The sequence below is a fragment of the Pygoscelis adeliae genome, unplaced genomic scaffold (assembly GCF_000699105.1).
Source record: "Pygoscelis adeliae isolate BGI_AS28 unplaced genomic scaffold, ASM69910v1 Scaffold267, whole genome shotgun sequence".
NCBI lineage: Eukaryota > Metazoa > Chordata > Aves > Sphenisciformes > Spheniscidae > Pygoscelis > Pygoscelis adeliae.
Genome location: NW_008825150.1, coordinates 3944167 through 3953643, shown reverse-complemented (window position 1 = coordinate 3953643; position 9477 = coordinate 3944167).

Here is a 9477-nt window from a genome sequence, read left to right as displayed (position 1 = left end):
CAGTTTTAGTACATAACATTTACTATCTTACAGCTGGATTTGAGAAGCACACAAAATGTGAAGAGAACCTATGGAATATATTTCTGAGAAGTTAATCCCACTCTGAAGTCAGCTATTTTTTATGGGAGAGAAAACATGGTAAGACAGACTAATCTCAGATAACGTTCAGGTAAACATGCTTTCTAAAAGGACAAACATATCTTTTCCAAGAAAAAGGTTATATACCTAATTTCTAAAGTAGTGTTTTACCCTGTCTCTTTGGAAAGTTTAGACTACGTTTCTAACCTAGGCCTTTAAAGAAAGGCTCAGTACCTTTCCAGGCCGTAAGGACAATTAAGTACTAAATAAATTGTCTGTATTACATCACCGCAGCCCAGAGAACCAGATCTCGGAAATGGCTGAGGGATAATAGTGCAGTTTTGGAGACATCCTAAAGAGTAAGGCTGAATACAATTATCTCATATTCACTTGTTCTGCCGCAGACTTCACATGCAACTTAGAGCAAGAAATTTCTTATAATGAATTAGGTATGCCAGGAAATGGTCTTTCAGAGATTCTACTGAAGTCAGTTTTGGCCTTTGTTTTCAGTAATAGAGCAATACCCCATGTCATTTCCATTAGCGGAAAAGAACTTCCAGTTTGTTTTTACAGAAGATATCTTAAACACAAGACAGCACATTACAACGTGCAAAAGGTCTGTTTTACAGGTACAAGAACCATCCTCGCCTGTACTATACATGGTATTGTTTATATACTCATACATAATAAATAAAAAGCAATTGAATTCAGAATAAAAGTGGGATTTTAAAGTATATAGTAGAACTACTTAGATTCATTAAAACATAGTATTAATACAGGAAGTCTTGTTGCTAGTTATTATATGTTGCTATTCTTTATGGCAGCATTTGGATCTAATTGCATCAGACTAAACACAGACCATCTCAAGTGCCCACTGGATACCAAATGTCTTGCTAAAACGTACTGCTGCTAAACCATTACGTATCAGACAACATCCATTAAAAGTACTGCCGTGTCAGAAGGTGATTCTTCACCTGACTTACTAGCCTGCATGGGGCTTTGTGGTCATCACAAGTAAGTCAGCATTATGTTAGCCGGTCATCCTCTAACATTAGTGGAAGCAGAATCCAGTTGTGTGGGACAGACAATGTTGAACACAAAACTCCTGTCTATGTTGGCAGCAATGAGCAGCACTGTCAGGTATGTTTTACTGTTGTATTCTAGTACCAGTAATTTTTCCTAGTGTCTTCAGAGAAATTCCCTACCTCTGATGCCGTTTTTTGAGGGATGAAGTGTGATAAGTGTTCTAATGTTTGTATTTTTTTTCTAAAGAGGATTCATATCCCTCTCAAGACCAGGCTAATCTCTCAAGCTTATTTACTTCAGTAAAATCCTATCTGACCAGTAAATCATTATGTCATCTGCATGTACTGCAGACTCCTTCGGCTGTGATTCACTTTGTGGAATGACTTATGTGTCCCGATTAACTGTGGGGAATTGAATCTCACCCATGTCTTATTTCCATGAAATGCTACTCCAGACAGTTCACCTCAAATGGTCATCCGTGGGAACAAAGCCAGAAGAATTTTGTATTCTTGCTTACAGCAGGTAATTTGTCTAGGAAACGGGGCAACTTCCAATTCAGGATGTGTTTGTTCACTTTAGATGGGAAAGATTTAGAAAGTCTGGTTTCGGTAGTCCTCTAAATCCTCCTGTACTATCACCGCTTCATCCCTAATTCAGCATGGTTTCATACTTAGCACTCCACTGCCTTGGATCAGACTGACCAGCTGTGACTACCACTATTAAAACAACAGCCCGTCAGGAGTTCTCTTTTTCCATCAGCAAGGTAACAGTGACTGAGAACTGCAGTTTTAGAAGTACCAACCCCAATAAAGCCACACATGATATAGTTGATAGTCATGCACAAAGCACTTAAAAACACGGCACAGCAAGTGCTCAGAAACACATGCCAAAACCTCCTTTGATCATACATACAGCATGGAGTTCAGGAGTTGCATGGAAGACAGCCAGAAGCTGCGTGGCATATGATCATCATATGGAGACTGTTACAGAAGAGAGATCAACCCATAAGGATTATATATTGCTTTAAAAGGGCTTATTCTTTATCTTTCCATGTTGTGCAGATCTGACAGTCTCTTTCCATCTGCCTCCTCTCCAGAACATTAAAAATAGCATTCACAACAGAGACGTTAAAGTCTCATTTTTCAGCTATAACAAATCCCACAGCCACTGGCATCCCCAGCTGCTTCCTCTTCCCCAAGATCCACTCACTGCCTTTCCTGTTACCTCCCTCTGCTAATGAAAATCCCCCTAAATCAATGCATTGCTTAGCAAGTGCATTTATTGTAGCCATAGATAAATAACTAGAAGGGAAAAAAACCTGTAAGTAGAAAAGTATACTGGCTCACAGCTTCATTAAACTACTCGGCTTTTACCAAAGTCTGTTTCATGACCTAATGGCCCCAGTGAGGCTACAGAAAGATTTCAGGCAGCCTACACTAAAAAGTAATTTGAAAAAGCACTCAAATCTTCAAGTGGAGTCCAAAAAAAGAAAAAGAAAACATGCATGACATTTCTAAATTGTGGAAGAAACATTTAATAATTGTGGTTCACAATAATCATTGTATCACCAAGACTGTAGGTACCTGTGTTTTTTTTTCCTCAATATTTTTAGCACAGCTGTAGTGCTACAGAACATGGAAAAGAGAGCAATAACAGAGAAAAAAAAACCACAGAAGGAAAAAAAAAGCCATGAAATATTTAAACCCATAATAGGGCAATGAGAATAGAGCTGTAGAAGGATGGTTATTTGAGGCATTTTCCATATATTGCATAAGATCATGGCTCTGGAAGAGAGACAGAGTTATGATGGAACACTTTGCAACAAAGACAGTATGACATTTTTTCAAAGCATTACAAACTACCAAGACCACAAAACTAACCACCTGCCTCTCGAGCTGAAGAGCCTCCAATGAGCAGCAGCCAGCTGAGATCTAAAGCAAAGATCAATTGAGCAAAACTATTCAAATACCCCACAGAAGTATTGGGTTCTGTCATTTGGTTTTTACTCCTCCATTGTCTACAGCCTTTGGCATTAGAAGCAAATTCATCCGCGCGACTCAAAACACATTTTGATTATACTGTTTCATGAACTGTTGTGCTCCGTGGCATGCCCTCCATGTTGTTTGACAGCAATAAAAAAAAATAAATCAGATTTTAAAGATTAATAGATACAAGAAGGTAAATGACGGTAGCTTCTCATCATATTTTTCATGTCATCTCTCTTACAAAGAATTCAGCACAGTGGCAGAATGCAGCACCACTGGGCACCTACTTAGAATACAAGTGAAGAGCTGTGCTGATACAATGGCTAACAAGTACCTTATTTTGCTATAATGAAAAGCTATAAACATCAATTTGCTATGCTTAAAGCACAGAAGCCTGTATAGACATGTTAACTCCACAATTTTGCCTTCCAGAATATAGCTCATAAGAAAGATCTGCCTTAAAAGTCCAGCTTATACCTCCTGGGCCATTACCCACCTAAGAACATAAAAGTCCCCTAAGGAGTTAAGAGAGTTAAAGCCAAAGAAGAAAACTGACTTTCTAGGAATCTCTTTCTGAACCCAGTAGTCAAAAACTAATGGCTCTAGAGCAGAATTCTGGTTGGCAATGTGGCAAAGAAATGCTTTAGCAGTAACCTTTAGTAAAAATCAAATCAGGCAAGGGACAAATACCTTGCAAGGAAGCTGCATGCCTTCATTCAGAAATTTAAAGTGTTCTGCTGTCCAGTTAAACTCCTGCAGTCCTGTTTCATGAGGGGATCGAGTGCACCCTCAGTAAGTTTGCAGACGACACCAAGTTGGGCAGCAGTGTTGATCTGCTCGAGGGCAGGAAGGCTCTGCAGAGGGACCTGGACAGGCTGGATCGATGGGCCGAGGCCAACTGTATGAGATTCAACAAGGCCAAGTGCCAGGTCCTGCACTTCCACCACAACAACCCCATGCAGCGCTACAGGCTTGGGGAAGAGTGGCTGGAAAGCTGCCTGTCGGAAAAGGTCCTGGGGGTGCTGGTTGACAGCCGGCTGAACATGAGCCGGCAGTGTGCCCAGGCGGCCAAGAAGGCCAACGCCATCCTGGCCTGTATCAGAAATAGCGTGGCCAGCAGGAGTAGGGAAGTGATCGTGCCCCTGTACTCGGCCCTGGTGAGGCCGCACCTCGAATACTGTGTTCAGTTTTGGGCCCCTCACTACAAGAAGGACATCGAGGTGCTGGAGCGTGTCCAGAGAAGGGCAACGAGGCTGGTGAGGGGTCTGGAGAACAAGTCTTATGAGGAGCGGCTGAGGGAGCTGGGGTTGTTTAGCCTGGAGAAAAGGAGGCTGAGGGGAGACCTCATTGCTCTCTACAACTCCCTGAAAGGAGGCTGTAGCGAGGTGGGCGTTGGTCTCTTCTCCCAAGTAACTGGCGAAAGGACAAGAGGAAATGGCCTCAAGTTGCGCCAGGGGAGGTTTAGATTGGACATGAGGAAAAATTTCTTTAGTGAAAGAGTGGTTAAACATTGGCACAGGCTGCCCAGGGACGTGGTTGAGTCACCATCCCTGGACGTATTTAAAAGACGTGTAGATGAGGCGCTTATGGACATGGTTTAGTGGTGGATTTGGCAGTGTTAGGTTAACAGTTGGACTCAATGATCCTTTGCAACCTTAATGATTCTATTCTAGTCATTGATGGCCTTTCCTCAATATGCTACCTGAATTCTTCCAGAATGAACACAGTATTCTGATTTTTGTCTATCTTTCCCTGGTCTAATAACATCATGACTTAATGGAAGTCATCCATTAATTATTCTACTCTGACCAGAAACAGCATGGAGGCAGAAAGTGGTTTTGGTATTTTAGCCTATGATAATGTATTTTTCTTTCATTCTGCATTTTTTTTTAAAAAGTGTATTAAATTGTTTAGTAATCTACAAACCTTTCAAGTACTAGCTAAGCTTTGGGAATGGAAAATTTTGAAGCTTGTTGAGATGATTCAAACTGGTATTTTTTGGTAAAACACTCATTTCGTATTCTTTCCCCATCCATCCTACCAAACAGAAAATTAAAAAAAACACTTTCCACTTTTAAACCCTTTTCACTTATAAATAGCTTTGCAATTCAAGATACACAAGGAGAAACGGAAACTGACGCAGTAAAGAATTGCAAGAATGAAAGACTAAAAAAACCATGCATTGTACAGAAGGTCTCATCAGGCTGAATCCATCCAGCTCAACAAAGAAACAGCTAAAGGATTACTAGATCGGTCTTAAGTGAGCGCTAAGTTTTTCCTGTTTGCTGGTAGTTCAAAAAAATAAATGATAAATTAGTTTCAAATTGAATTAGACATTGTAAACTGTAATAGTTGGTAGAATAAGATGGTATAATAAGATGTTATCTGGAAAAAAGGTCTAGAAGGATGATTTTGTTACCATTCAAAGGTGAAGAGGAAGGACATAGCTGTAGTCTCACACAACATAATGCAGCCGGCTAGGGTACTCCTTCAGGATAGAGGCAAATGAGTTCAGCATCTGCTTTGGTTCAGAGCAAGGATCTGAGTAAAGGTCTAACTCTGAGATCTTCTACTGAACTTATTTTACTTTGTAAAAGATACACAAATTTGTTGCAAAAGAATGAATGATTAGGATCGGTAACTGATACATACAGATTCTAGTCCTTGCAGAAATGAGAAGTCAGTATTATGTAAAGTGAAATATATTTAACAGGACAAGGTAAAAATAACCATTTCAGAGTATTTACTAGCCCATTCATCAGGGCACTTTTCTCAGATTTGAGCAGGCCAAATCTATTTCAAAAATCAGACTGAGTTTGAACCTTAGCATCCTAGTTGCCAGCTGAATAGCCTTGCAGCTGGATTACAGAAAATGCTATTACTACCATCATTCCCCTCAGTTCTGTATATAGTATGACAATAAGAAGTGCTCCAAAAACCTCGCATAGATCTACTTCGTAAAGGAGTTTCTGAAATGCTGACATAATGTGATCATGTCTAAGTGTTACTGGAAGAATGCAAGCCTTGATAACCTAATCTGCATAATTTTAATTTTGCAAATTAATTCCTTAGTGTTCACGTCTTCCTTACTTCTTAGATGTACAAGTTTCATTGTTTTAAATAAACTGAACTACATTGCATTTGTCAAAGGCTAAGAAAACATACTCATTACCATAGGCCAGCTAATAGGCGATCACTTGACAAACTGTTTTAAGTCACTTGAGATGCTGAACATTAAAGTGAGGCAAATTATCCCATTTCTAACAGAACTGTTCATGTCTCTCTGAAGTCCCATTGAAAGTGATGAAACAGCTAACTCCTTTTAAAGCTTTCACTGAAAGTCAGTTTATGTAAACAACCCTTCTACAGCAGCCGTCACAGTTTGGCCTCAAAGGATGTTAACGTGCTTGGTAGTTTAGGGTCCTATATCATTGATACTATTTTAATATTTCTTTCCTCTTCATCAAGGATGTCAGCTGTCAATGAACTGGATTAAAACACTAGAGCTACGAGGAAGCACTATCAGTTCTTTGCTGCAATTCCACAGAAGATACAAATGCTTCATTCTGCCTCTCTCACAGCCTATGGAGGCATTGTATTTCAGCACTGGTCTCAGGAAGGCTCAACACAGAGCACTTTGAGTGCTCCATTAATCTTCCTTTCACAGATTTACTGGGGAAAAAAATGAAGTGAAATGAAATAGCTTGTCCCTATCTCTGCACTTTAATATTTAAACCACTATAAAATCCATTTAACAGCCTCGGGATTTATCTTTTAGATCATCTTTGAGACTCTACAACACTAAAAATTCTGGGTTTGAAGAAAAAACTCATTCAAGACTAGCAAACTATTACTCTGCAGCTGTATTAGCATTTTATTCTTTCTGGTGTGGCTTTTAACTAGAAGAAGATAGATCTGCAAGGGCTGAGAATCTGGATAGGACAAGATGTGTCAAGATTAAGTGTACAATATACCAACAACTTTCTCCTAGCAGCACCCAAATACATCATCTCCTCTTGTAAAATCCTATTAAACCCTGAAAGCATTCGAATACAAACTTAAGACATGAGAAGAGCAGCCGCCTCCCTCCCCCTCTCTCTCTATTCACTCCTCTGGGGACGGCTCCCTCTCTCCCCTCCAGAAGAATCAGGGAGCCTCTTGCCTACTTCTTTTTGCTGAGTAGCTCACAACCCTTTTCCTCAGAATTTGTAAGATCAGGCTGCCTGGGCCTTTAATACGCAAACATCTAATAGCCTCACCTGGGGAAGGGCTAAGTAGCTGAGCAACTGCACATACCTCACTGTATCTCCTCACAATTAGAGCTCCAGACAACAAAAACATACAAGAACATACCAAAAAAACCAACTTTATGCCACATCACTCTCCCAAAGTTGCTTTCTTCAAATGTTGGACACAGCTGTGAAGTTCATCACGTAGTATTCTCTTTAAAGCTTTCCTAGAACATCAGTCTCATATGCCTGACTGACTACAAACATCTTGAAAGCGTTCTTTTTGTCTCAGTAGATGACATAGTTTATGACTTTCTTCTATCCCTTTAAATAGAGTCAGAAGGCCAAAGACTGAGAATTTTATAAAGAATTAAGTTATAAGTAGAAAAACAAGGCGAACTAACAACATTTAAGCCAAACCAACATAACTTGGCTATGAAATATACTGGCAGAATCTATAAGCAACAACTTCAGAATTTGATCAAACGTACTCAAATCTCCATGTGCAGTATCTAACAAATTAAGACTTTTTTTTACAATAACATTTCTAGAAGTATGAAGGATTAAAAGCATATTTTTGTTAAAGATTAAAAATAGTAGAAAGATCGTCATTAGAAACTGGATGTGATGAACTATCCTTGCTGACTTACAGATATCTTAAGACATAATACACAGGACAAAATCACATCTTGAACACATGTTCAAATATGTTTGCTACAATAAAGTCACTGAATATAACTTGGATATGCTTTTTCTGGTGGTTGTTCAGTTTTATATTCTAAATTATGCAGTTGATAACTTCTGAGTTTTATTTATTTTAATAAATCCACCAATAATTCTTATTAAAGAAATATAAGCTTTGGCAATTTACACCGAGTGAAAGTTAATACTATTCTCATGGGAAAGTTATCTTTGTTTTAATAATAAAGCTCTCAATGAAAGTTACGACAAAGTATTTTAAGTTTGTGATTTATGGAATCAAAACAGGAATAGCTGCATCTTTGTTTTAATCTACCAAAAGAATCCTGGCATACACAACAAGTATTAGCCTTTTTCAATCAGAACTATGTAACATTCTCAGGATGACTTAGTTTCATAAGATTTTTAGAATAGATTTTGCGGGTTTTTTGAATCTACATTGTAAGAGAATCACTACATTGGAACAGACGAAGAGTGAGAATTTGTGACTTTTCCTCAGCATATTTTTTTTTTTTTTTTTTTTTTGCAGAGTAAGACGTTATGGTTCCTGAGGTAAATTGTTACACCTTTGAGCTTATGTGCAAAACTGATGAATTATTCACTTGTTTTAGTTTAGATGACTGCTACTTTATTTTGACAAATGGCCAAACCCTTCTGGAAGTATCTTGGTATCTATTTGAAATGTGTCTCCCACTCAGCCATTTGTACTGTACAGTTTCAAAGTGCACTCTGATTTTATAGAAACAAGGACACTTGTTTGTAAGAGGTATCTGAGATGTGCTGTGTCATGCTGTAAGGACTTCTGATCAGACTGTATCACTCTGGCACTATAAGCTACATAACTGAAAAGCTTCACCTGCTCAAGTTCCTGGTTTCCTAGGCTTTTCTTCATGCTTTTCAATATAAACACATGCAGTTTTAAGTACACTTATTTATTCTCTAGTCAGTCTGCATATTCTTACATTACCATAATAATAAATAATAATAATAATAATCCTCTTACATAACATAGACATCTGTATGTTCTTGATCTGCAAAAGAAATTAAAGATCAGCATATTCCACAGGATTCAAGATACCCATTCCTTAGATGTCTACACAATAGCACAACCTGTGAGTGGGAAAGCACAGCAACACCACCTCTTCCCAAACTTCTCTATCAGTGGAGGGACAGAAAAGGAAGGAGAATAAAGAAGTTAGCTGGGAACAGCTCGTTCTGTGAAGCTGCAGTGACTTCCGCTGACAACGTATTTTGTCTTAAACATCTTTTGTTACATTGCAATTAAAAACAAAGTCAAATTTCAGATAGCACATTCTGATCAGTACATCCTTGTATACATACATCTTCTGTAACAGCTGCTCTGAAATTCCTTTCAGAGTTGAGGCATTGTACTACAGAAATATAGTCCTACTATAGAACTATATTTCTACACTGTGTGCTCAACTCTTTCACTTCCTAAC